Genomic DNA, 25,199 nt, shown 5'->3' with positions numbered 1-25,199 from the left:
CACGAACAATTAGAACTGACAGAAAACATAAAACCTTTTTGCCACTCCTAATCTTCTATACTCTTATTAGTGTATGTTATTGAGAATTTGACCCAGAACTTTGGCTTGACAGAATAGAGAGGAATCATCACCTTGCCTGACCTAAACTGTTGTAGCCTAAGATCACAAACACTTTTGCAACCTCATCATGCCACTGACACACATTAAGCTAACAATCAACTAAAACCTTGACGCCTTCTCCAAACCAGCTGCTGTTAAGTCATGCCTTAAACACCTTACATGTTAGATTCGAATGTATAATCTCCCAGCTTCAACTAATTTAAGTCAAATCAGCATGCCTTTGAACTTCATGCCATTTCAACATAAGACAATGGTCACAAACAGAATTCCTTAACACACCATTCAAAACTCTCTTCTTGATAACCGAAATGACCATGTTTTAAATTACTCTACCCATCAGGTGTAAAAATCTTTGTGGTAATATTTATATTCACACCATACATAATATCTACACACAAAAAATACTTTTTTGAGCATATAGGAAAATTTTTTTCAAAACCATATCATTGGTTCACTAAATTAAGCAATAAAGATAACTTCAAGACTGTTCTCCTACCTTTGAGCCTCAAGCACGGACTCCAGCTAGAAAAAGCTTTAGGCAAGTAGTGATTCCAGGAATTTCTTGTTTTCCAACTAAGTCTCTTGGTTGAGCAACAGAACAGAATACCTGTCATCCTGAAAGATAAAGAATGTACACAAAATTGAGTTTCACAGTGCTAAACAATAAAAAAAAAGTGAGTTGTGTTACAGTACAGCTATCAAACATTAAATACTATCATGGGAGAGCTTTGAAAAGTTACAGGTGTTATACAAACATAATGAATCACTTTTTTGGTATGTATTTTGTTGCCTTAAGGTGGACAGTGTTATTCCACCTGCATTTCTAGAAAAGAGATAGTAGAGTAGCATCCTGTAGTCTTAATTTATTATCCCGACTATATTTTCTTCATTTTAAGTTTATTTTCTCAAGATATAATTATTTTCCTTTTAGGTCTGATTTTCTTGGTGAAAAATGTAGCAACCCATTTGGTTAACACTGATTTCTTGGGATAACAGAATGCTTTTAACAGAGAAGATTATTTGGATGTATTCTTATACAGGGATCAGCACACTTTCACTATAGTCCAGAAAGTAAACATTTTCAGCTTGGCAGGCTAAGAAGCTGTGTCCTCAACTCTCCCTGAAATACTCACAGTCTTTTTTACGTTCTACATTTAAATATGTAAAAACCACACTTGGCTCACAGATCGTACAAAAACAGGTGGTAGGCCAGATTCGGCCATTATTTGGTGACACCTGCTCCAGAATATTGCCTGTTAAACAAAAATAAGACCACAGTTGCCTGGACATCCATCAAAACCTGAAACTTAGTCATTTCCTTTTGTGTGTGTATGGGACAAGACAGATGACACAGTTCAAAAATTACCTCCATTTCGATCAAAGAAATTCCATGAGACAAGTTTTGAATTCTTTCAATTGAAAAAATAGGACCCAAAGAATCCTAAAGTTTCTCTTTCAATAAACAAATATTAAATACTTATTGCCATTTGCCAAACCGTGTGCTATGAAATGAAAAACAAAACAAAACCAACACCATGAACCCAAATAGATCCCAAGCCCCTTCCACTGAAACACTACAGCATTTATAGATGACATCTTCCTACTTTACCTAGAGATAGACGTCAGAAAGGACTATATAAAAGGCTTAAACAGTTTTCACCAAAAACCATGAATGAAACATGAAATCCTTTCTTTAAATTTTTCAAATCCGTTTCTTCTCCTACTCAAATAATTTCAATATAAATATCTTTAAAGACTTTGTAATAAATAATTACATAGCCAAAAGCTGAACACACACAGCTCTTTAGTCTGATAATAAACTGCAAAGTCAACGTCCACCAGTGATGAGGAAGAGTAAGTCAAACTGCATGCTGAGTAAGTATAAAGAATTACAACAAGCTTCCCAAGTCAAAATTGTTTATTTCTTCTTTTTCAAAAAAGAATTAAACTCATATCTAACAACACAGAGAAAATTCTATGCATCCTCAGGCATTCTAGTTTGTCACTGAGTAGAACTGTAGGGGTGGTTTGTCACGTTCTCTGCCTACAGTGCGCATTTTGAACATTCCTCCCATCCTAGAAGAATTCCTCATCTTAAGAGTCCTGCATCCCCACGATAGAAGCTGAAAACCCTGCTTTCAGAATTGGACTTTGCCCGCCTGAGATTTCACTTTGAAAGAAGCAACATGGAGAAGCTGGGGTCAGGTACACAGAGTTCACATCCACCTGAGCGCAGAAGGGCTTGGCTCTCAATGGCAGGAAGGCAGACGTTCTACAATCTCACACACGCAGCAGCAGCAGCCACTGAAGCTGTGGTGTCCATATGAAGCAGGAGTGGCTCTTCTTGGGAACCATCCCTTTGTGGTTGGGCAGTGTTCCTTGCTGTGCGGTCTCCAAGACTCATCCTCTGGCCCCCCCTGTGAGCTCCCTGACTTCATGTGTCTCAGGTTCCTGTAGCAGGTTGATTTACGTCCCCCAGAAAAGACATGAGGGAAAGCTTAACTATTGGTACCTGTGAACGTGAATTTACTTGTGAAGTAGGGTCCTTGCAGATGTACAGAAGTCATGGGTCAGAATCCAGTATGGCGGGTGTCCTTATAAGGAGAGAAAATAAAAGACACACAGGGAAAATGCCATGTGACAATAGAAGCAGAGATTAGAGTGAGGCAGCTGCCAGCCAAGAAACGCCACGGATTGATGGCAACCACCAAAAGCTGGGAAGAGGCAAGAAAATACTTAACCCAGAGTCTAAGAGGGAACATAACCCTACTGGCATCTCGATTTTGGCCTTTGAGCCTCCATGACAGTAAGAGAATACATTTCTGTTAAGCCACCCAAGTTGTGATATTTTGTTATGGCAGCCCTAGCAACCTAATAACAGTTGGCGTCCTCAGAAGGGGACCCTGAGACAAGGATTTAGTGCAAGTGACTCTTAAGAAAATGCTCCCAGGAGAAACCAGTAAGAAAGCAGAGAGAGCAGGACAGGGAAGGATTTAGGAGCCAAGTATGTATGAGATCTTAGGCAAACTCCCAGGAGTTTAAATTATACCCAAAGTTTGTCCTAACTGGAGGCAAGAGAGCCGATTTTCGTACCTGGGAGCCAGTCAGTCATTGGCTGCCCCTCCAGACCTAATTTCCCTGTCACCTGGGGCTCTCTGTGCTGGGCAGGTATCTGAAGAAAGTTGCAGGTGCCAATCTGGGAAGAAAATTACTGGAAAATCTGGGTGTGAAGCACACAACACAGTAAAAGAATTTAGTGGTATTTGGGTGGAGAACGAGTTGCATTAGTATATTCATTAGTAGATTTCTTTACTGCTCAAATTTCCTAGTGTGAAGTCTGTTGTTTGCAACTAAGAACAAGAGTTGATATGCCCCCCCCCAAAGAAGAAAATTATCTGTTATTTTTACACCTACAAAAATAGTTCAAAGTCAATCACCTTTTAAAATGTGGATGGGTTCCTAAAAATGTGGAAAGGTCCAGTTTTTATAAAGCAAGTCACATTTTAAGTGCATTAAGGGAAACTTGATATTGAATGAAAAACTTGTGAAATATTGAGTAAAATGAAGACTATTTCTATAAATATGCAAGCGTATCAGTTTTGTTATTACATATTTCTACGAGCTACTATTGTCTACAAATATGTTACAAGTGCCTCTCAGTTACAGAGTGCTACTTTGGGGACAATAAAAATATATGCTGTTCTTACTCTTTTCAAAGGTTCATACATCAGTATCCATACGGTCTTTGGTCAAGTCACTTAACACTTTTGAGCCTCAGTTTCCCTCCTTGTGAAATGTAGATGATAATGTTAACATGAACTGCAATGGAGATCATGATATAACTTATGTAAATACTTTTTTTGTGAGAATAAAAGATTACGTAAATATAATGATATTGAGAAACATAAAAATATGGTATAAATACAAAGTCCCACAGGAATTCAAGTGAAGAATAATATCAAGTCCATGGGACCTGGGAAATCCTAGTGACAAGCAGATTTCTCTCAAAGATGTAGGTGCACTGGACAATTGTCAATGCATTCTAGAAAACCCTTGATAGGGGGGAGGGTATAGCTTAAGTGGTAGAGTGTATGCTTAGCATGCACAAGGTCCTGGGTTCAATCTCCAGTATCTCCTCCAAAAATAACTAAACTAATTACCTCCCCCTGCCAAAATATAATAATTAAATAATATAATAGATAAAATATTAAAAAGATAAATAAAAATAAAAATATTAAAAAAAAACCAAACCCTTGAGCCCTACATATCACTCTGCTGGCTCTAATTCCAAATACATCAGGTAAAATTCTAGTTACAATTTATCATCCCACAGAGCTTGCCTGCAAGGAGACAAAGTATCAAGCAGAGGACACATATGTCTGGGGCCTTGACAATTACATTGCTCAATGTACTCTGAGAAGTTCATACTCTAGTAAATAAGTTTGTGTGTTATCAGTTTGGTTAATGTGAGTTTGGCTTAAGAGATGACTCTGCTATTAGGGCACAAAGTCAAGTTTGAGAGACTTCAAAGTGCTAACCAGATAACTGAAACTTTTTCAATTCACCAAGATGTCCTATGTCTTGCCTTGGCAAGTAGCTATTATCCTCTTCCTTGAAATTTCCACTCTCTTTAGTACATTTTAAACATACTAAATGTTATAATTCTCTTTAGATTCTTGAGATTCCCTTTATTGAAACCTGCAGGATGCCTAGAGGACTCAAAAAGCTTTAACAGTCCGCAGAAAAATGTTCATCAGTTCTGAGAGCTAGTATGAATACAGATAGTCGTTTCATGGACTTCTGGTTTCCAAAACAGAAACTACACAAACCCCCTGTATTTTTCCCCCTCTGGATATAATCCCTTGTTCACTGATATTTGAAATATGTTTATGGTAATTTGATTCTTGTTTGTTTTTTCAATCTATTCTTAGTGTAGAGGAATGGCAGGAATTTAAACAATCCTCTACTTCTACATCTAGGAAAACACCATTGAAATAATACCCGTTATAAGTTCAGTTCAGATTTTATGTTGAGATCCTGGTCTGGCCCCTCTAGCCTCAGAGAGAGTGTTAAGTTTTCTTTCTTTCTGTCTTTTCTTCTCTCTCCTATCTTTTCTTTCCTTTGTTTCTTTCACTTTCTAATATCTGGGTCATGGTTTTTATTTCTGTATCACTTTTATTCTCTTTCTCTATCTAGGTTCTTCAATCTCTACTAATTTCACACATCTTTCTTTTACACATGCATGCACAGGCCTCCTCTGTTAGAAAGGAAAGAAAAATGAAGTGAAAGTGGAAGGTGGGGAAAAATGGAAGACAGGGAAAGAAGAAAGGATGGAAGAAACAAAGGGAGAAAATGAAGAGAAAACAACTGGATACATTTATCTTTTAGTCAAGCATGAATACATTACTACATTAATTTTTTTTATTAAATGCCTGTTATATGTAAGACCTTGGGCTAGGTAGTAGGAAAGTAAAGCTAAATTAGCCATGAATTTACCATCTAATAGAGCAGACATCGTATCATTGTAAATAACTTAACAAAAGGTAAAAGGTGAATGAATAAGTTCCCTCAGAGACTCACAGCTAAGTGACCGTTGACAGTGGAAAAGAAGGAAAGATGGCATTCAATTAGGTGGAGGTCGGAGAGAGCAGAAAGGTCTCTTGGAAAGATGGCACTTGAGATGGGTCCTTGAGGATAAGATTTGCTTTCCCTTCAAATTTCTCCCATCAGTTTCACTACAAAACCCCTCAAGCAAGTTCTGTGGAGCCCCTTTCTCATCACTCCTTCACCTCCTAGCTAATCTGCCTTCTACTCTTACTCCATCCTCAAAATGGACCTTTCAAAGGATACCCACAACACTTTTACATTGAAACCCCACATCTTGGAGATTTTGATTTAAAAAACAAAACAAAATCATTTTTTTCAGAACAAAACTTACTCTCTTCTTAACTTTTCTAACAGCAGTATCCCAAGTGTCTTATCTTTGACTCAGACCAGATTCTCTAATGGAACTGATATGGGGATTTCATCACCATCAGTATCAGGGATTTACCCCCGTACACAACCCTGAAAGACCTACTCTAAGATATAATTCAAGGCTTAATGTCTACACTCTTTTGACCTAAGTGTGATGGCATCAACTTTGAAAACCTTGTTTTTTGATCCATGCTCACCTTTGACCAAGATTCAGCACATGAAGTCATCTCTGAAAAGCATATTCTACTCCAAACTATGTTAACAATTAATCAGTATTTTACTAAAGATGTTGAAGGAAGACAGGAAATAGGATTTACATTACCTACCACTCAGGAGTATTGTACCACCACTGTGTGCTACCATTCTTCCTATAAAATGTCTTCCATTGGCTGCCCATGCCCCCTTCCCTATAGATAAAAATAGAAGGCTAAATTATCTTTGTCAAACAGAATGAAAATCATATACTCAAGTTGAGATGTGATATTATAACTAGGAGTATAAATTAGGAAGAGAAACATGGTGGAGAGAATAGGTAGAGAGAAAAGGAGGGTCGTAATATTTTCATCTTATATAGTATGGTGCTGAGAGTAGTCAGTGACCATGAAATGGCAGTTTAAATACATTATTTAAAGGTACAAAGTTTTTAAGAAGGCCAAAAAAATCTATCAAAAATCGGTAGTAAATGGGAAGGGATACAAGTGGCAGGGCAGAACAAATGTGGTGTTATAAGCCTCTCATCTTTTATGTCCAGTATTTAACATTCAATTCTGATAAATTGAGATATATTAATTAAGCATATTGTTTAGTTTTTGGAAATAATCACTCCAAACAACTGCATAGGAAACCATTAAAAGTGATTTCCTCCGTGTGCTAGCCTGAAGATACTGAGGAATGAGATGGCCAACTGCTACTTTAATTATAAGCCTTTTGTCCCATTTGTTTTCTCCAAACTATATACACAGATTCATATATTAAAATTTCACAAAGGGAAAACATATTGGGAAGAATTTTTTAACATCAATTATTTGGTTGAAGGTCCTACCTGAAAATTACAGAGCTTTTTATTCTTAATAAAATTAAACATATATTTTCATGCTAAACCTAGGTACCAGTAGATAAGCAGATTCAGATGTAAAGGTTTAATTCAGAAATATAGGGAGAACAATCTTGAGAGGGAGATGGTCTTATTGATGAAATATTCTTTTTCAGTACAAATTAGATCATTTAAAAGTATTCAGCTTCAAAAAATAATATTCAGCTTCAAATGCCCAGTCCAAGGGCATCATTTGAGAATCAATGTCCTAAATATTCACAGCTGGGTATATCTCGCCTAAAAATAGACAGCTCCTATTTTATCAAAATAGATGCCCCTGTAGGCAGTGGTTTGTGTCAGCCTCCCTCTGCTTTTCCTCTTTTCTTTCCCTTCTCTGTAGGGCGTCCTGAGTGTTGGGTGGTTTCCGCTCTCATTGATTGCCTGTACCTGTTCTCTTTTTAATTTCGTTTTGTTGTTCAATTAATCTTCTTCTATTTGCCAAATACACTCAAACCCTTAAAATTTTCTAATCTAAATGTCGCCAACAATGATTATGCCTCTGTGCTTAACAGACGATCATATAAGTACATTAATGAATGCAAAGATTGACCCTCAAATCGTCACCATTATCACTAGGTGATATTAAGTAGCTCTTCATAGTTAACAAAGTCTATAACATCAGGTTTTTTGGCATTATACAACAAACTTGTCAATTTCAACATCGAACGGGATTGCAATCGGTGTGGATATGACCGCAGAAGCCGAATGAGACATGTATGCAATTGTATGTGATCATCAACTGTCTGGTTCAAATCCATGGAGGCAAAAAGTCCTGTCTCTTCTAGGATGTGGACACTCCCTTACACAGCTTTCTGAAAGCTGGTAGGCTCTCCGGACAGGCAGGAGTACTTCAGTCTCATCTGTTCTAAGATTGTTTTAACAAAACTGGGTGCGTATCACAGATCACTGTCTTTTCAGATTAGAATGCTTTTCGACCAAGACGAGTTATTTTCATGGTAATTTAATCATTAAATGTTATTAAGCAGGGGTTATAAAACAGCAATTGTTTCTCAGGACCTTGAAATTTAGGATTCTCTTTTGAGCTGCCCCTGATGCCTCTTTTCGTTTTGATCTTGGGATTAGTTATTTAGTTATTCTATATTCTAGCTTTTTATGCAAAATGAGAAAAATGCCACTTCTACGAGTAGGCTGTAAATTCCTAACGCTTAAAGCACACTTTAGTTCCTTTCATCTGAGAAAATTAAAGTAAATGAAAATATTTCATTATTAATAATCTAATTCTCTTTGAATCTTTGATTAATACCATTTTAATATATGAGATTTTCAAAATTGGGTCATATCCTATATAAATTTTTGAAAGTGGAAGCTATATACAAATAGATAAATTTGAGCTAAAACTAATTCCCCTAAGAAGATCTAAAATGGACATAATACTTCATGAATTAAGCATAAAATAGCAGATTCAGGTACAGTTTCCTTCAAAACCTAGTAGTATATTGCTACTTTTAAGTATTTTATTTTCATTAGTGGTGAGATAACCACTTTCACAACTTTGAATTTTTTGATAATATAAAACATTACACACTCTCTAATGAATATCTTTTAAATGTAAGTCGAGTTTGTGTAAAGGTGGCACAGCACACCTGGTGGAAACGGTACGTTCAGAATGTCATTTTGGATTGGCGAAGTATTTTTTCCCCCACTAAATTGCTAACTGGAGTATATTGTGAAGTATTTCTCACCACTACACTCTTCTTCATAATGTTCTGTGTTAAGGCTTCAAAAATACGACACTTCAACATGAATGGATATTTTCAGGGACTCTTAAGGAATATTGACATTTCAGTTGGAGCTCATTTTGTTAGTTTAAACTTTCTTAACATCCTTCTACGAAATGTGTAAACGTACTAAAATGTAAGGCACATTCCAAAGGAAGGGTTTGAAAGTGTTAAAGCAAAGTGTCAAATATGTTATAAAGTCCTACCACTGAACTCTGCATTACCCTTTCCCTTTCATATTTAACATGCACGCAGCTGCTCATGCCATGTAATCAACTGATTGTTACACAAGCATTTTCTAAAGCTATGACAATCTCAGATTTATGAGGTCAAGAAGTGCAGACTTAATCCATTCAATAGCTGCAATTTATCGTCTGATTATAATTGTATACACAAACACAGTAATGATTTAGATGACATAGTGTAAAGATGAAATCCGTTTATTTTAAAAGGGTTTCTAACCTCTAAAATATGTTGCCATGAACACCTTTCGATGTCCGCTTTTAACAACACAATTATTATTGTTTTATTGATCAGGGTTTTATTACAGATTTGACACTTATATTTCACACTAATCGAAAAAGGTGTAATTTTTCTGAACAATTTTAACACGGATATGACTGTAATTAATTATATCACTATTATGTTTTCAGTGTCAAGAAAGAAGTGCTTAATTTATCACACATGTCTTCTACAGCATATGGAAACCTCTTTTAAAAAGACGGTGCGTGCTCCTTCCCGAGATGATAGGATATGACATAGGCACTATATTTATAGATTTCTGCTGCCATGCTGACCTGGTTTTATAGTGACAGCTTCTCTGGAATGGGATTTGTACATTAGCAACTTAGCCAGCCTGGGTGGCACCCAATATTACCACCGTTTGGTCTTATAACACTAATTAGTGGTCACTCCCTAATGCCTTCATAGATCAAGAAAACAATCCACAGACAAAGCCAAAGTGGTCTGGTTAAATAACACAGCCATATATATTTCAGATTTTTTTTTTCCAGTTTGCAAGTTGTAACAAATGACGAAATACCATTGCCAAGTTGCATGGCTATATATGGCAGTTTTGTTCACTTAATATTTACTGTTGTACATCAGCGGTTTTAAGCTATACCTATGGCACACACACAAACTATTATGTATGTAATATTTATACTGCTCTTTAGTTTATTGTTAATGATCTTATTACTTTTCTAAAATATCATGGCTCTATCACACAAGAGAATTAGAACCCTTATATATAGCAGTATAATTTATGTTTCAAATGCAATTTTTAAAATAATTCGTATCCCATGCTAATAAAGCCCACCTTTTTCCTGTTCAATTTTTATATGTTGTTCAATAACAACCTTATTAAATCACATAAATTTACATTTCACTTTCCATATCACCTACATATATGAATTGCATTTCATTACATGCTGCTGGGCATTCTTCAGAATTTTTATTATATGAATCCATAAATTCTAATTAATACATGTAATTTGGCACATTAATATTTAGATACATAGCCTTGTGTTTTCTAAACATGCTTAAAATTCTTATATATCAAAGGTTTGATCTATCCCCATATCTTTTTCCTAAATTTTCACTATGATGCTGATTATTTTAGTCTATTAGAAAATATTTGATTTAAGAACCTAAATGGGAAGGCATTAAAAATTAAAATAATTTATAAATATGAAATTCTATACTGAACATTATGTAGAATGGATGAAAAAGTATATAATACATTATAAGATGGCAAATGAAGTAAAATCAATAGCTGAATTGGTAGCAGGTTCTACTGTAATTAAACAGTCATGCTCACTTGCTTTTCTGCTGTTTTAAATAGCACAGTCCCAGTGCAGAAACACAGGCTAAGAGTTTTTCGTCACTCTTTGAAAGAACTGAATCAATATTATTATAATCAATATATCTTTATCTTTAATAGAATGGTCAGGGAAAAATACCACAAATAAAAATAATTATTTCCAGTAATTTAAATGTAAAAAGACAAATTATATGTGTTCCTGCCACATGTCATCTTACCATTAATAGATTTTTAAATTTTTGCTTTTATGTAAAAAGTCCCAATCTGAGCATTTTCATCATGGAAACCATAGTCTTAGTGTTAGGGTCTGGGCTGACTTGAAGCTTTGCTTTCCATTTTATCATTATCCTTCTAGTTTTAAGCCCACAGTGTTGAGAGTGAACTTTGAAATCATCAGAAACCCACTGCCAAGAGACTGGAAGGATGCGTGAAATGCTGATTAATGGTCTTATTCACTCACTAGTATTTACCCACTATATTCTTGGCACTATTTTAAGCCCTGGCAACACATCCGTGAGCAAAACACATAAAGATCTCTGTCCTTGTAGCGTTTATGTTTTAGAATGGGAAAGCTGGGCAGTTAGCATACAGTGAGTAAGTTAACTACACAGTCGGTGAGAAAGTGGAAGTGGTATGGGCCAAGAAAAGGGGAAGAGGCCAGCGAAGTGTAGGCTGACATTTTAAATAGCATGGTCAGCACAGGGATTATGAAGAAGGTGTCATCTGAAGGAAGAGTCCAAGGAGGTGAGGGAGAGAGCCCTTTAGTATCTGCCGGGGGTGCTCCAAGCAGAGATGGTGCACAGAAAATATGGAAGTTCTTCTGATAGGTAGGAGGGACACCAAGTGTTGAGGCTGGAGCAGAGCTGAGAGTTGGGGGTAGGGGAGAGAGGAAAAGATGCGGGGAGAGGTCGAAGAGGTAAGAAGGACCCAGAGCAACGCCAGGAAAGGTCACTGGCTTTCCACTCCGAGCAAGATGGCACACTACGGCAGGGCGCTGCGTAGGAAGAAGCCTGACGTCATCTAACTCACATTTTAAGAGGATCATTTAAAGAAGGTGCTGTCTTGAGACTAGGCTGTCAGGACATATGCGAGGAGCAGGAGTAGATGGCAGGAATCCATTGGAGAGAGGAGGGAGACCCAACTCCAGGTATAAGCGGTAACAATGTGATAGCAACACAACGTGGGCTTAATTTGATACCATTCCTAATTGCTTACACGTACTTAAGTATCTTTCCTAGGTAAAGCTAGTTGGAAAACAGAAACTTATTTCGGGTCAGACTTCCATTTTCAGGCCAAGATCAAATTCAAGAATTTCTTAAAAGGCATAATTTGTGCAAGATTCTTATAGATTCCTTCCCCCCCCTCCTAACCAAAATGATTGTTTCCATTTTATTCTTGTTTTACTATTTGTAAGTGATACTACCGTAATACATAGAATTATTTATTAACTATTTTCTTATCTCTGAACTTCCATATTAACTGATTATTCAAACAGATCTATGTGCTATCAATGACCTTCATAACCATTCATTCTTTCATTATCTATTCTGAGTACACACTATCACAAGCACTGTGCTTGGCAGTTTCACAGGTGCTTTCATCCTAGTTCACCAAAGATGACCTGTTAGACCCTTTATTTGTAGCATGAAGTCTCATTCCATGCAAAGTATTCCTTAGGATTCACACCTTGAAGCAAGTTGTAACAGCAAACAAAAAGAGCTCCTGCTCTTGGCCTGTCGTATAGGAAGGAGGACATGTATCTCAGCATCACACAAAGCAGAGGGAGAAATGCCAAGGTTAAGCCATGAGCATTATCCAGTGGCAGCATAGTGGCAGGTTTTAAAGAATGAGGAGGACTTTCTCTTTCCTACTGCCACAAGACAGAAGTGGTGATACATACTTGCAGAATCATACACACCTCTCCTCTTCTACCTTGGGATGATTTCTGCTATGTTGGATTTGGACTATGTTTGGGAAATAGCTTTTTCATGAGTGAAACGAAATACATCAATTCTGCGATAATGCAACGTAGGCGTTGTATTATAAAAATCACCACATTATGCCAATGCACACAATAAAGACTTCAAGGCTTATGTGGAAAATGGGGTTAGGGTGCAACACTCAAAAACGGTGACACATAAAAATAAAAAACTTTAAAAGGAACCTAATAAAAGCAGCAACGTAAGTGTACACATTTAAGAAATACAGAAATACGACAATAAATGTAGCATTTTACAATGGAAAAAAATGAAAGATTGCTCTTAGAAGTGGGTATTAGAAGAGTTGCAGCTTTTACGTTATTGTGAATGGTAGAAAGAGGGTTGTGGGGAATCGGTTGGAAGGGTGTAACACCAGAGGTGAGTGGGTGTGGTGTATACAGCACGTGGGGAACCGGAGTAGATGTTTAAGTAAGTTTGTGTGTGTATTCTGTATGTAGCTATGGGACCAGGTTTAGCTAGGGGCATTTCCTGCACTTATCAAGTGTTTCTTGTAGACAAAATCACATGTATGCAAAAGCAAAATTCCTATTTTGCTCGGATGTTCCCCAGTATATCATTCCTGTTGTAACAAATCATATTCTCAAAACAAGCATTATAGCAGAACTGCTATAGTTTGCACTCGTTTTGAATTTAAGATGTAATAGAGATATACGGAGACAACTGACTTTTAAATGGCTTGAATAAACCCCTTCTGAGCTGATGTAGTCTCACTAGCAGGTTTTTTTGAGGGATGGTACCTCTGGTTGTAGAAAATAGTGTTCATCCGTCTGGGGGCGCTGCCTGCTGAATACAGGGGAGGCTGTTTACATTTCAGGTTTACTTGCTTTCTCACCCAGGCCGATGTTATGCTAAACTAAGGTGAACTCTGAAGGGTTAATAAGCTAAAAGAATCACTGATTCCTTTGCCAGAAGTTCTAGGGTTTAATGTCAATGCTCTATTTCTTTACAAGTGTTATAGTTGTTTGTTGTAATAGCTTATAAAATAATTTATTCTGTGTAATTTTTAATGACTCCAAATTGTTAAGGTCCTAACCTATTTACTATTTCATCATCAAATGATGCGAAAGAATCCCATTAAAAAGAAGCCCAGATAAGACACAAAAAAACAAGAACCATAAAAGAAAAAAAAAGTCAATGAGACTTTATCAAAGATAAAATTTCTCATCAAAAAATAGCTTAATTTAAAATTGATTAATGTACAACTTTCACATCAACATGCTAAAAAAGAAAAATCATATGATATCAGTAAATGCAGAAAACATTTGACAAAATCCAATATCCAGTCATAATTAAAAAAACTCTCAGCAAACTATGAATAGGGGTAACTTCCTCAACTTGGTAAAGAAAATCTACAAAATACCAACAGTTGATATTACACTTAGTAGTGAGAAACTAAATACTTTTTTGCTAAGTTGAGGGACAAAGGTTTTCCTGCTAACCACTGCTATTTATCATCCTGGATGTCCCTACTAATGCAGTAAGATAAGAAAAATAAACGGTATACGTATTTGGAAGAAAAAAACAAAACTGTCTTCATTGACAGATGCCATGGTCGTCTATGAAAAAAATCTTAATCACCAAAAAAACTCCTGGAACTAATCAACAATTATAGCAAGGTTGCAAGATACAAGGTTAACATGCAAAAATCAACTGCCCTTTACATACCAGCAATGAACAACTGGAATTTGAAATTAAAAACATAATATCATTTACATTAGCACCCAAAAAAGACATATGCAGGTACAAATCTAACATAACATGTGCAAGATCCACATGAGGACAACTGCAAAGTTTTGACTAAACAAATCAAACAAGAGCTAAATAAATGAAGAATATTTCATGTCATGGATAGGAAGACCCAATACTGTCAACATACCAGCCCTTACAATTTGATCTACAGATAGAATCAACGCAATCTTCATAAAAATCCCAGGAAATTATTTTGTGGGTATCTACAAACTGATTCCAAAAGGAAAAGAAGACCCAGAATAGCCAACACAGTATTAAAAGAGAATGAAGTTGGAGGGCTGACACTACCAGACTTTAAGACTTAATATCAGGCTACAGTAATCAAGACATTGTGGTGCTGGTGAAAGAACAGATGAACAGGTCACAAGAATAGCCTGAAGAGCCCAGAATTAGACTCAAACCCACAGAGTCAAGTAGTATTTGGCATAGCAGCAAAAGCAGTTCAATGGAAAAAGAATAATCTTTTCTACAAATGGTGCTTTGCAACAAACTGGACATTCACATGCCCCCTCCCCACCCCCAAAAAATCTAGATACAGATCTTACAACTTTCACAAAAATTAACCCAATATGAATCACAGACTAACTGCAAAACTGTAAAACTCCTAGATGGTAACACAAGAAAATTTAGGTGACCTTGGAGTTGGTAGTTAACTTTTTAGATAGACGAAAAGCATAATTCATGAAGGAAACTGTTAAGTCAGATATGATTAAAATTAAAAACATCTTCCCTGCAAAAGACACAGGTAAGAGAATAAAAAGATAAGCCACAGACGTGGAAAAAAATCTTTGTAAAACATATATCTGATAAAGGATTGGTATCAAAAATATACAAAAAATTCTTAAAACTCAACAGTAAGAAAAAGGCAACCCTATTAAAAAAACGGGCAAAGGATCTCAACAGACACTTCAACAAAGATGCAAATATGGATGGCAAGTAAGCATATGAAAAGATGCTCCATATTATGTATCATCAGAGGCTTGCAAATTAAAATAACAAGTTATCAATACACACCTACTACAATGGCTGCAATCTGAAACACTGACAATACCAAATGCTGGCAAGGATGTGAAGCAAGAGGAATTCTCATTGCTGGTAGGTAAGGAAAACAAAACAACCACTTTGGAAGACAGCTCAGCAGCTTCTCATGAAACTAAACATACTCTTACTGTATGATCCAGCAATTGCACTCTCTTCTATTTAGCCAAAGGAGTTGAAAACTTATGTCCACACACAAACCTGAACAAATATATGTTTATATCAGTTTTACTCATAACTGAAAGCAATGAAAATGTCCTTCAATAGGCATATGAATTAACTGGTACATATATACAAATGAATATTTTTCAGTGATAAAAAAGAAATGAGCTATCAAGCCGCAAAAAGACGGAGGAACTTTAAATGCATATTGCTAAGTGAAAGGAGCCAATCTGAAAAGGCAACATACTCTATGATTCCAACTGTATGACATTCTGAACAAGGCAAAACTACAGAGACAGTAAAAAGATCAGTGGTTGTCAGGAATTTGAGGTCAAGGAAGAATGAATGGTCCCACTTAGCCTCAGTTTTGTTTTTATGGTTTTCGTTACCTATAGTCAATTGTGGTCTAAAAATGGAGAATTCCAGAATAAAGAATTCATAATTTAAACTGCACACCATTGTGAGTAGTGTGATGAATCCTGGGCTGTGCACTCCATTCTGCCCAAGATCTCCAACCATAGACATCATCTGCCCCTGACATCCAACTGCTGACAACATCACGGCTGGATGATGCAGGATCACCCAAAGGAGATGACATTCCTTCTGACATATCATCAGCAGGCTATGAATAGCCTAACACTACATCACAATGCCTGTATCATTCACCTCACTTCCTCTCATCACATGGGCATTATATCATCTCACATCATCACAAGGAGAAAGGTGAGTACAATATAATACGGTATTTTGAGAGAGAGGCCACATTCACATAATTTTAATGTAGTGTATTGTTATAAATGTTGTTTTATTTTTCATTATTGTTATTGATACTGTGACTAATTTATAAATTAAAATTGATCATAGGCACGTATGTACAGTAAAAATGATAGCATATATAGGGTTCGGTACTATCAGCAGTTTGGTTTATAATAATGTATCAGTACTGGGTCAGTAAGTGTAACAATTGTACCACATTAATTCAAGACATTAATAAAAGAGGAAATTGTGTTTGAGAGGCTGAGGGGTTATATGGGAACTCTTTGTACTTTGTGCTCAATTTTCCTATAAATCTAAAAAAAAGTCTATTAATCAAAAAAGAAAAAGTTTAAAAAAATTGAGTAGACAAGCTACATATTGGAATATATATATATATGTCTATGTGCACACATATTTTTGTTAAATATTTGGCAATTCCTGTGAATATACATTCACAGTACATTATATGCCTTAATATATTTTCTTTTATGAGTTTTCTACTGTTTGTTTATTAGGCTCTTTCTCATTTACTTTGTTCTTGAAGTTTCAGAGTTCTTTATATATCTAGATACAATCCCTTTATTAACTAGATACACTGTGAATATATTTATGTATGTACATGTGAGTTCACATGTATAAAAACACATATATACACATGTATATGTGAATTCATATATATAAAAATATGTGAACATATATATTCACAGTACATATACCTGACAAAGGAACTGTATCTAGATATATTAAAAAAAAAAAACTCCTAAAGATGAACAATAAAAGAAAAATAGCCTAAAAACAATGAGCAAAAAAACCTGTAACAGATACCTCATAACAATATATATTAAGGGACAACAGGCACATGAAAAAAACCCACAGTGAGTTAACACTTCACATCCACTAGAAGAACTAAAATAAAAAAGACTGATAAAACCAATTGTTAAGTATATGGAATGCATGGAACCCTCCAACACTGCTGGTAGAAATGTAAAATGAACCAACCTCACTGTCAAACTGGCTGTTTTTTACAAACATTCTCACCCCATGCCACCATGATCAAATAATTTTATCCTTTGATATTTACACAAAAGAAGTAAAAACATACATTCACACAAAGACTTATGTCTGAAGCTTCCTAGCAGCATTATTCATAAGAGTGGAAAAGTGGAAACCATTGTGGTATATCTATACAATGTATAACCACTCAGCAATAAAGGATGAATGAACTACTTATATATGCAAAAATATGCAAAAACATCAAAAACATTCTGTTAAGCAAAAGAAGCCAGAACCTAAAGAACACATATTGTGTGATCTATTTATATGAAATCTAAAAACAAGTAAAACTATTTCTTTGTGATAGAAATTAGATAAATAGTTGCAAGGGACATTGCCTGGAAAAGGGCATCAGGTAACTTTCTGAGACACATTCTTCATCTTGTTTGAGGTGATCATTACATAGGTTTATACAATTGTCAGAAATGAACTGAACATTCAAGACCTATGTACTTTACAGTATGTTAATTACAGCTAAATATAAATGCCCAGATGCCAGCACAATAAAATATATACACATGAATTAAAATGTTTCCTACTATAGAATCTGGGCAGACCCTGTTCCCAAGCTAATCATCTTGGAGACAGATTGAAATATTTTATTATATTCCTATTACTCTCAGGGATTCTTATCCTAGGAGAGTTTCATTCTATACTAAAGCAAAATTGAATGTCCCCAAAGAGAATCATGCAACATTTTAAAGTGTAAGAGACTAAGGAATGTTTTACTTAATCAGGTGTCTCAGAATTTTGTTTCACCCTAAACTAGAAAAGTTGATGAACTTCTATAATTATTTATACCATATTTCTGACCAATATCATCACCTTAACATCGGAAATTTAAAACTTGCAAGAATCAACAGTTTAGTAAGGGCTTTCTTTCATTGAAAATGGATACTTCTTCAGACTTTAAAGCATTTTGAGCTTTTCTGAGGACTGCTCTATTTTTGTAAATGTTGCTTTTACAAATAACAAAATATCTATTTTTGTAAATGTTCTTCTCATTTGAGCTTTTTCAGTGAGTTTCTACTCTTTTCAACAAATAAGTCCATAGGTTGTCCAAACTATTCTCTAAGAAACCAGGAGCTCAAAGAAAAATTCAGTGATCAACTTGTCCATATCAAACCACTAAACAGTTGAAATGTATTAATTTCTCTGTGAAAAAAAAGTGAAGTGAGGGCCCAAGTATTGAATTGAAGTATCCTCTTTGTTCAAAATCCTGGTAGACTTATCTCAAAACTAAAATGGAAAAATTAAATAAGACTGAGTAGAAATTATAACCTTATTGTGATAAGGTACAAATGCAAAACCACATCCAAAGTATATGTCAACCAATTTCTTGATGAATTTGATGAGATTAAGGACACCTTTCAAATCTGATCTTGTCTGAGTTTGTGCTTAATGGATAGCCATTGGTGCTGCTATGAACAACAATAATGGACTTCATTCTAATGATTTCAAGGTTAGATGTGTACAGTTTAGGATGTGCATTGCTTCTTTGGTTCTATCATCTCAAGGATTCCAGTTATGATCTTCCATATGTTCTTTGCCTAGTTTAGACAAAAACTTCATGGCTAAGAACAACTCAGATCTCAAACTAAACTTTTCTTTTTCTAAGAAATTCTTCCTAACTGCTCCCCTCTACTCTTTCTACTGGGTTAATCTCAAGTCACATGCTCTCCTAACAACATGAAATGTAATCAAACATAATATGAGTTTTACATAATCAGCATTATGATGATTCTTTTATTGTGTTTCCATCACTTACTATCTTCAAAGGTCCATCAGGACAGGGATCATGCTTATCTTATTCATCATGGTAGCTCCAATCTCTTTGATGAATAAGTGAATCATCATGATAAAAAGGAGGATGACATTTAAAAAGCACTCACCAGCCTAGATGTCCATCAATAGATGATTGGATAAAGAAGACTATATATATCTATAGAGAGATATATACACACAGAAACACACAACTGAATACTACTCAGCCACAAAAATGAATGAAATAATTAATACCATTTACAGCAATATAGATGGATGTAAAGATTATCATATTAAGTGAAGTAAGCCATACAAAGACAAAAATCATACAGTATCACTTATATGTGGAATCTAAAAAAAAATGACACAAATGAACTTATTTGCAAAACAGAAACAGACTCACAGACACAGAAAACAAACTTACAGTTGCCAAAGGGGAAAAGGGAGGGATAAGTTAGCAGTTTGGGATTAGCAGATACAAACTACTGTATGTAGAATAAATAAACAACTAGGTCCTACTGTATAGCACAAGGAACTGTATTTAATAGGCTGTAATAACCTATTATGAAAAAGAGTATCAAAATATGTATATCTATAACTGAATCACTGTGCTGTACACCAGAAACTAACACATTGTAAATCAACTATACTTCAATAAAAATAAAAAAAGCAGCAGCCTTCACTACACTAGTGACCTGTATCAAGTATCAAAGTAAGAAGAGAGAAATTACTTGTAGACCATAATATCCTCACTGGTGATACTCAATAGATTTCAAGTTTAATTTTTTGCCCATAGTATCCAATTGTTCCTGTACCATTTGTAAAATCATATTCTACTACATTGCCTTTGCACCTTTGTCAAAGGTCTGTGGTTTATCTATATGTGGGTTTATTTTTGAATTTTATTCTTTCCACTGATTTACAAATCTGCCTTAAAGCCAATTCTATATTATGTTGACTACTGATTCTTGAAATCAGGTAGTTTTAATCCCCCAACTTTTTCTGTACAATTTTTTTTTTAGCCATTCTAGGCCCTTTGCATTTCCACATAAAGTTGAGAATCAGCTGGCAATTTCTACCCAAGCCTGCTGACATTGTGTAAAGATCGTATACAACCTAAAGATCAATTTGGGGAGAAGTAATCTTGGTAGTATTGAGTCTTCTGATTCATAAACAAAGTATATATCTCTAGTCCTTTAGATTTTCATCAATTTCTCTCAGCAATATTTTACAGTATTCAATGTCATGATCTTTCACATATTTTGTCAGATTTATCCCTCAGTAATCTATATAGTTTTATACTATTTTAAAACAGTATAAATTTTTATTTCCTGATTGTTGGTTGCTAGTTCATAGAAACACAATTTATTTTAAATATTGAATTATCTCTTTCAACCTTGGAGGGGAAAAGGATTCTACACTGATTAAGATATCCTTGAAGTTACCAATGAAATCAAGACATTCCACAAATACCTCCAAAGGCCAGACTTTACAATTTGTGTGATGAGTAGAGATTGTTGACACATTTTTATGAGGATAGTTTCAAGTCACTACTACACTTGTATAGAACATTATGTTCAGTACTTTTACCTAAGTGAGAAAATATAGAAGAAATACACATTGTAAACTTCAAAACTTTATACACATGCCAATTAGTACACATCATTAATAAATCACACTTGAACGAACGAATGAACAGATGACTACAACGATGAAAGCTTGGAAGATCAACCCTGAATAGAGAAAAATTTTGAACTGTTTGCCATCACAGACTTTAGAATTTGCTGTACCATCTTAGTGGAAATGCAAATATCAAAAAGCTTTCCTTACCCATCTCTTCAATCTGATTACATTTTATGATTAACAGCATGTGTCATATGATTCATCTTTGTTTTAAACCACATGTAGACTGAGGAGCCAGTGGTAACTTTGTGAAGAATTTACACTGTTCACCTACTATTAATATATTTACCATATATACCTTTTAAGCAGAAGTTAAAGTTTTATTCCATCATTACCTTGGACAACCTGAATATAACCTATTTGGGAAATTTTGAATGTGAAGGTGACCAGATGTGAAATCAGTTGCTAAACTAATATGAGCATTCTTCTGGATGACCCAGCTAGTTAGGCAGGTTCAATTTTCTTCATAGTTTCACACTCATCCTTTCTATATCTAAGTTCTCAAAGATGCCAAGAATCCTAACAGACTTGTGTGGTTCAGGGCATACAAATAACTGTACTATCTTGTGAAAACTTTAGTCTGGGAAAGGCTAAAAGCTCTGTCTACTGGCATGGAAGTGATTCTGATATTTAAAAAGCTATTAGCAGGAGGGGAATTTAAACTGTATCTTTTCTCACAGTTACTAGAAGAAGAAAGAGAAGGAGGGAGAGGGGAGAAGGGGGAGGGGAAGAAAGCAAAGAACAAAATCCTTGCCTTTTCATATTAAGCATCTAAGTTTAACAGCCTCAGAGTTCTCAACCCAGGAGTCCTTGCAGACAATGAAGAATTTCACAGGGGAGAATTTCTTGATTAGGGTAGGTCACCTCCTCAAAATGATTTAGTGTGTGCAGTTCCTCTTCAAATCTCTGCTTCAGTTATCATAGTGTTTGTTTGCAATTCACTGTGGTTTCTAATAACAGATCTGCTCTGTTGAGTTTAAGGAATCTGGGGACAGGAACCTCATCCAAGCTGTCACATTTGGTCTCTTCACTGTCAGGCAAATGGTCAAGAACAAAGGACTCAGCCTCAAGAAACAGCCTATTGGATGACATAGGACAACAGACTTGCCAAGATTCTTAATATTTGTCATACTGTTCCATGTTCAGTAAAAAGACCCAGTGCTACTGAACTAAGTGATTTATCAAGCTTTAAGCAAACAGTTACCAAGCAAGAAAATATCCCAGAGGCTACGTATCTCAACCTTTTCTTCAAATCCACATGACTTCTGTTACATTTTCAACAGGAACTACACATTGACAACAACATAGGCCCTGACAATACCGCTAAGTTTAAAGAGTCACGGATGCAGATGCTACAAAAGTAACTTCAGAAATATTGATCTCTGCTGAACTTGATCCCAACAGAATTATTGGAAATATTTCCTTTCAACTAACGTACAACAAAATTTTAGAGGTTACTCATCCTGAGTCCTCACATGGGCCTCAAATAAGAAGTAATTCTTGTCAGTTCACAGCAGTTGCTAAAATTAGTGTTCCTAGGAATTTCCATGTATTAATATAGGAAATAGAATAAGCCATGAGTCCGCTGGTTAACAGAGTATATAAGCAAAATTTGAAGGCATGACAGGGAGCTTCTCAGTTCAATTTTCCTTTGTGTTACACATAGAGAAAGGTAGTGCTACAGTGAGGTGGGAGAGCTTTAAGTCCAACACTCTTATCTGACAAATGGAGAAGCTGAGAACCAAGGAGATTAAGTGATGTGACCATATTCTCATGGCTCCTTCCAAACAGGAGAGAGATGAGAACACACATCTTGACCCATGGACTAGAGCCTATTAAGTCAAACTGCCTCCTACAAATCTTCCTTGCTCTTCTCTTCCTCTTTCTCCATCTTCCCCTCCTCCTTTCTCTTCTTCACTCCTTTAGTTCACTGGTTCTCTAATGGGGGCAATTTTGTTCCTCTGGGGCAATGTCTGCAGACATTCTGGGGTGTCAAAACTGGGGAGGCAGTGCTACTGGTATCTTGTGGGTACAACCAAGGAATGCTGCTACACACTCTAAAAGGTATAGGACAGCCTTCCTCCACCCCAACAGCAACAAAAGATCACTCTGGAAGATCAAAATGTCTACAGTGCTCAAAGTGATAAACCCTGCCCTAGTTACATTGTATAGATATTCAAGATAGGTATAATTTAGAAGAGGTTTTTTTTTTTTAAGGGTAGGATCTTCCATTTTCTTAATGATCTCTTATGCATAACTCTCGTATGCAAATAAAAGCAGTTTTTGATTTGCATGGGTTTATTTGACGAGCACACACCCACAATTTTTACATACTACGGAGGCATTCAATGGAAGCTCGCAGTTACTGTGTCAGTGACATCCAGCGTGAAAAAACCTGGTATTTAACACATTTTAGTCCATTTGTTGTTTTTCATTATCATTTGAAAAAATACGTGAGAATGTGTTTAAAAGCAAGATCTGAATCAAACATTTTTAAGATTCTTAAATTACCTCTACAAAGCATGAGAGTTCTGTGGACTACCTTTTGCTCTGATCTGTGTGTTATAACCCCCAAATAATATATTCCAAGGGTTAAGGACTGATTTTTCAAAGCAAAATATATAATACATCACTTTTATACAAATACAAAATTAACATGTCAAAAAAGTAATCAATTACTGAGGGAACCAGTAAAATCATCAAAACTGGTTCAAAGAGGATTCTGAATGACAGAAATTAATACACACAAACACATACAGTCAGAAATGTTGATGTGGCAGAACTAGTTACTAATTCATTGGGCAATAAAATGTAACATTTGGGGTTATCTTTTCTACAGGATGGGAATTAACTGCATATCTACTGGAAAAATTCATTTACTTTATTATGAACAGAATCACTGCAATTTAACCTCTCCTCCAGTAGAGCTGGAGACAAAGACCATCAAAGGTGCATATTCCTGTAGAATCTGATAATCCCAGACCAGGACGGTCTGCTTAAGAATGCCCAGTACTCCAATGAAAGAGTGTAGTCATCTTTTTTTGCCCATTTCCAAGTCACTGATACCTTTCCTTGGCACAAGCCAGTCCAGAAGTTTCTGTATTATGAAGAACCCTTGGAAGTATTTAGTCATTTCTAGGTTTTATTTATAAACATTCTACCCCCACCTAACCCCCGAACACACAGAGTTCTAAGAAGTCCTACACAATTAGGTCAGCTGACTCTGTACTTTTTAGACCTCATGTTAGTTAGAGAGGAAAATGTTAATTACTTAATGTAAAAATAAACCAGGAGAACACGTTTTTCTCACTGATTGCCTGACTGTTTTCTGGTACTTACAGCTGAGAGGGAAATTAAATTATCATCACTGATTGGAAGTTCAATGCTTGTTTTTATTTGGGGAGCAATCTGGAAACGGAGATGCTATTAGGTAGAAAGGTAAAATGTGATCTCCATGTTGAGCGCTCGGCATGCCTACCTGGGAGGATGCAGCAGTATTTCAGAAAGTGAAATTGTTACAGGTAAGAAAACCATGTTGGTCCTATTTCTCCGTGGAAAGGCAAGGCAAATGACCATTTTTTTTATAACATTTTATCTTTTTAAAAGAGAAACACATTCCTTGTAGAAAATTTGTAAAATATAGAAAAGCACAAAGAAGAACACAAAATACACCTGTAATCCCCAGACCCACAGGTAAACATTGCTAACACATTAATATAAATTATATCTTTCCTTCTCTTTCTCTGACGATATATCTTTCTCTCTCAGTCTATTGTTTCTTTTTAAAATACACCTAGCTATTCATGTAGACAAACTTCATTTTTAGTATACCTTGTATATACCGTTTTTAGTAACTTACTCTTTCACGTAATGGTGTATTTTTCCCATATTCCTAAAAATTTTTGCAACTTCATTGTAAGTGAGTGTGCGAATTTTATTACAAATAAAACATGCATTTTATTATAATTATATAAAACTTATAATTGCTTGCTTTTATGTCAAATTTTAGGATGTACAAAAAGATTAAAATTTTAATTATTATTTATATAGGTACCAACAGAAGAAAAAGTATACAGTATGTTAATCAAATTTCAAAAATCATTTTTATTTTAAGTTTTCTGAAATGAATTCTTGGCTTTATGATCATCCTTATTAGTTTTCATAGGTGTATCTAACAAATGAAATGAGAAAGCTTTAAGTTTGTTACATAATTTACAGGAATGGTTAGGTAAGGTTCAGAGTAC

General features: G+C 35.4%; 1 long non-coding RNA gene across 7 annotated transcripts in view; it reads right to left on the bottom strand.

Moving 5' to 3' along the window:
* LOC107033065 (uncharacterized) overlaps window positions 1–25,199 on the bottom strand; it is a 620,890-nt gene that overhangs the window by 284,212 nt on the left and 311,479 nt on the right. For all 7 annotated transcript variants that reach the window (XR_012060726.1, XR_012060720.1, XR_012060725.1 and 4 more), the window contains one exon: window positions 617–735. This is a non-coding gene — a long non-coding RNA (uncharacterized lncRNA). The remainder of the gene's footprint in view (window positions 1–616; window positions 736–25,199) is intronic.

Source organism: Vicugna pacos, chromosome 17, assembly GCF_048564905.1.
Source record: "Vicugna pacos chromosome 17, VicPac4, whole genome shotgun sequence".
Classification (NCBI taxonomy): Eukaryota; Metazoa; Chordata; class Mammalia; order Artiodactyla; family Camelidae; genus Vicugna; species Vicugna pacos.
Note: the sequence above shows the minus strand (reverse complement) of the source record. Positions and strands in the feature narration are given on the sequence as shown.